The sequence below is a fragment of the Galeopterus variegatus genome, unplaced genomic scaffold (genome assembly GCF_000696425.1).
Source record: "Galeopterus variegatus unplaced genomic scaffold, G_variegatus-3.0.2 Scaffold1965, whole genome shotgun sequence".
Lineage (NCBI taxonomy): Eukaryota > Metazoa > Chordata > Mammalia > Dermoptera > Cynocephalidae > Galeopterus > Galeopterus variegatus.
The window spans coordinates 5,969-10,809 of NW_007728076.1; the positions used below are offsets into that span (position 1 = coordinate 5,969).

Here is a 4,841-nt window from a genome sequence, read left to right on the forward strand (position 1 = left end):
CTTTCAAAAAACAATGAACCAAAGTCTAACCTGACTGCTTCTTGAAATTAAAAAAAGTGCTTCCCCAACATCTCAACCCTGGAAGATCAACAAGATAGAGGGGTACTGAACAGATTCACTACCACTGAAAATCTAAAAGGCTGCCTTGGAAGAGGAACCAGGCTTCCCCTCCACCTCTCTAAAGCCCCAGAGGGCAAAACTAGGGTGAATGGGCAGAAGGTGCCAGGAACAAGATCTCAGGTCTATAGAATTATCTTTTTTTGTTTGTTTGTTTTTGTATTTTTAACAATTAGAACTGCCCAGTAATGAAGTGAGCCTTCCCAGGAGGTGGGCAGCTTCCCGTCTCTAGATGACCGTCTATCTGGTATGTCATGGTGCAGAATCCAACATGAAACAGTGTTGGACGAGATGGTCTCTAGGAGCTCTTTCTGTCCTGAGAAGCAAAGATCTGATGACAAATTCATTCAGCACAGATTTTCTAAGAACCCACCCCAGGTAAAGCGCTGTGCAAGCTGCTGAGGAGAAGGCCAAAAAGGAAAAAAAAAGTGGTCCTACCACTGGGAATTCTACCATGCAGTTGGGAAAACAAGTTGAACACACACAGCATTTAACAGTGCAAGGCAACAAGTACCACAAAGGCCCAGGAGGTGGAAAAAAAGGCTGGCAGGCTCAGGGGTGGAGGTTAAGCTGGCCTTGGAGAATGGGTTGAAGGGAGATTTACAGTTTAAATGAACATGGAGTGGGGGATAAACAAGGCATGTTTTGGCAGGGAGGATGTAAGGACGGCAATCTGAATAGTTATGGTGAAAACAGGCTGTGAGATGCCTTGAATACCAGGAGGAAATTTAAACTCTGAACTGTGAACGGTGGGGAGGGAGGCAGTGGATGTTTTCTGAACACAAAGACGAATGATTAAATCAATGTCTTGGGCCGGCCCGTGGCTCACTCGGGAGAGTGCGGTGCTGATAACACCAAGGCCCCGGGTTCGGATCCCACATAGGGATGGCCGGTTCGCTCACTGGCTGAGCGTGGTGCTGACAACACCAAGTCAAGGGTTAAGATCCCCTTACCGGTCATCTTTAAAAAAAAAACCCACAAATTCCTTTCTCCCCATTCTAATTAAGTAGGTATGGCATGGCAGGGCATAGGAACCTACATTTGTAAAAACACCTACATTGACTATAATGCAAATTGATCTGGGGTACATTAGAATATCATTTGCTTAATGTACTGGAGCCTGGAGCTCTAAGTTCCTTCGACAGGTTTTTTTTTTTTTTTTCTTCGAGCAGCTTCAAAGGAAGAAAAACTGTCAGAACAAAGACCTAAAATAATTTTACAATTTAAAGACATATGTGGGTTCTCTAGCTAGCATTTGGATTTATATATTCTGTGCTTGTCTTAAGATTAGTGCATACTTTTTATTCAAAAACAATATTGGCTGACATTTTCACAAATGAGCCATCTAATAGGAACAATACACGGGTATTTCCAAAAGTTTGTGGAAAAATAGAATTAAAAGATAATACAGGGCCGGCCCGGTGGCGCAACAGTGCGCCACTTGGGAGTGTGGCGGCGCTCCCGCCTAGGGTTCGGATCCCACATGCGGACCGGCAGCTCGCTGNAACACCAAGTCAAGGGTTAAGATCCCCTTACCGGTCATCTTTTAAAAAAAAAACAAAAAACCACAAATTCCTTTCTCCCCATTCTAATTAAGTAGGTATGGCATGGCAGGGCATAGGAACCTACATTTGGAAAAACACCTACATTGACTATAATGCAAATTGATCTGGGATACATTAGAATATCATTTGCTTAATGTACTGGAGCCTGGAGCTCTAAGTTCCTTCGACAGGTTTTTTTTTTTTCTTCGAGCAGCTTCAAAGGAAGAAAAACTGTCAGCACAAAGACCTAAAATAATTTTACAATTTAAAGACATATGTGGGTTCTCTAGCTAGCATTTGGATTTGTATATTCTGTGCTTGTCTTAAGATTAGTGCATACTATTTATTCAAAAACAATATTGGCTGACATTTTCACAAATGAGCCATCTAATAGGAACAATACACGGTATTTCCAAAAGTTTGTGGAAAAATAGAATTAAAAGATAATACAAGGCCGGCCCGTGGCTCACTCGGTAGAGTGCGGTGCTGATAACACCAAGGCCACGGGTTCGTATCCTATATAGGGATGGCCGGTTTGCTCACTAGCTGAGCGTGGTGCTGACAACACCAAGTTAAGGGTTAAGATCCCCTTACCGTCATCTTTAAAAAAAAAAAACAAGGGAAGGATGGAAAGGGTTAGGGAGCTAAAAGAATTTAAAGGGGACATTGCCACAATGAAATTGCTAAGAAGCATCCTACCGATAGGAGGTAAATTAGTGCCAGGAGAAATCTTCCCATAATGTTACACTCTTTGGGGGCAGCTGCTGCCAATCCTGTAGCAAATACTAGAACAGATAGTAAAATAGTAGCCCTTCTGCGAGGGATGTGAAGCAGGCCAGCAAGAGTGAGAGGATAATCACCGGGGCCTTTTCTGGGGAGAGTAATATAAGGGCTGAAGAAGATGTTGTCGGAGTTCATAGCCTATAAGAACTGAATTATGGAAATCTAAAAGGACTCGCTCAGCTTGTGTAGTAGGGAGGACACAGTGACCGGAGAGAGTATACGAGTTGTCCTTTCCCTGTGCCCCCAATTGTTGGAGGTGTTGTATTTCTTGGAGGGTGTATTGGGATAAGGGTGTAGGGGCCATGAGAAGGACATGAGTGGGAGAGGAAGAGTGGGGACCTGGTGACTGAGCAGCCTATTTTGTGGTTAGATCCGCCAGTTTGTTTCCCTGGGCTAAGCAGTCATTGCAGGTTTGGTGTCCTCTGCAGTGTATAACCCCAACCTCTGGGAGTTGTGCAACCTCAATAGCTTGTGTTAGAATTACTGTGGCATACCCTGCCTGGGGGGTGGGCGTGGAGGTGGCACTCCCATCTATGAACCCTGTAATGGGATGCAGGGAGATGTGTGCAAAGGGATTGAGAAAGAGGTCTAAAGCCTCCATGCAATTGTGTTCTAAGGGTCATGANAACCCTCGGCGGGAGCGCCACTGCGCTTCCCAAGCAGCGCACTGTAGCAGTGCGCCACCGGACCGGCCCCCCATGAACTTTTTGAAGACCTCTTGTACTTGCATATGACTCCATTAACAAATGTAAACTTCATTGCATTTTCACACTACCAAGCATTACGGACAGGAAGTTTTTATTTTTCTTGTTTTTTCTATCGGGCTTCTACTAGCTTCCATCTAGTATTCATGTATCAGAGATGGAAATTGTAAGGTGAGAAGAGCGCGAGAAGGGGGGAGAGGTGAGGAAGGCATCTTGTAACTTACCACACTATAAGTACATACAGCAAACTATTTGATCTCCTACCCAAAATTACATAAAATAAATTCATCAGGAATTAACATTTTATCTTAAAATATTATTGTGAATACTTAATTTTGTCAGTGATTATTCTGGTGCTTACTCTTGGCTGAAATGGTGATTCATTAGAATAGACATTGGCCATAGTTTATCATAGTTATATTCCAAGGATAGTATGGAAGCGTGGCCAGGATAAAATCATGGTGGCTTGTCTAGAAGTGGGAATTTCTCCTTGAAAGAAAGTGAGCTGAGACGCCGGCGACCATTCAAGCTTTATTAAAGGAAGAAAATCTGCTGGGCTGTGCTCAAAGTAGCAGGCAGCCCAGGGCTGCCCTGAAGAGGGGACAGCACCAGGTGTGAGGGTGGTAGAGCCACCAAGGGCTGGCTGATACCATCAAGGAGGGTCATTATGCTAATGTGGAGCAGGGTGGAGAACTGCGTCCTTGCAGAAGCAAAAGGGGTTTCTGTTCAAGTCAGGAGGCTTCTCCTAAAGGGAAGGGGGGAGGGGAGGAGGTGGGCATCGCCATTTTGTACTTGGGCTTGTCTAAAGTGGCGCTGGTTATGTTGCAGATCTATTATTCCTGCCTTTTAAGTATGGGGAAAAGGGCGGAGGTCTCATTCTTCTGAAGCTACTTCCTGCTGGAGATGGGTGAAGATATGGAAAAAATAAAAGATTTAGGTGGCGGGGTATTGGTTTCGTGTGGGGAGGCTCTATTCCTCCAGGGAAGGGTCGCTGATTCTGAGGGGCTGATATCCTCCTTGCAGGGACAATTCCGCGACATTTTGGTTGGTGAAAGCCTGCATACATTCCTGCAAGAAATTAGAGAAACACCAAAAGAGACAGGGACCAAAAAGTAGGATGAGGCACAGTTAGGGGTCCTAGTAGCCAGGGTATCCAAGGGTTCAGTGAAATGGTTGAAGTTGTTTTGGATCACCCCAGACTCATTTAGTAATAACAGCATTCCTCCCCAAAAAGAGGCAGGTGCCTTCCTTCTCGGCTGTAAGGAAGTAAAGGGTCCGATGGTTCTGTAGAGTGACTGTCACGAGTGAGGTGACCTGTCACTGGAGGGGGGAGATGCTATCTATACTTAGTTCTTCTGAGAGTTTTTGATAGAATTGAGAGGCAGTAGTAGGGCCCGCTATGCCAGGTCCATTTGCAGGAAGGATCCCTGCCCCAATTAAAAAGGTACAATTAGTGCCCTACGGGAGCAGGGGAGCACTTCCTGAGAGGGGGGCCGAAGTTAGTCCCAGTCCCGTCTCCATCTCTCCATCTGTCTGGAGGGTGATGTCAGGGATGAGCCAAAAGAATATGCAGGAATTCACATTAGGGGGGCAGGCAGCAGGATAATGTAGTTTTACAAAGGAAATATATTCTGGTTTTAGGGCATGGGTGAGGAGGGGTAAGTGAGTGGTAGCGTTTGGGGTTAGTGAGGCA

At 45.2% G+C, this 4,841-nt stretch overlaps 1 pseudogene; it reads left to right on the plus strand.

Moving 5' to 3' along the window:
- Positions 1 to 408: 408 nt before the first annotated feature.
- Positions 409 to 4,841, plus strand: part of LOC103596244 — a 9,596-nt pseudogene continuing 5,163 nt past the window's right edge.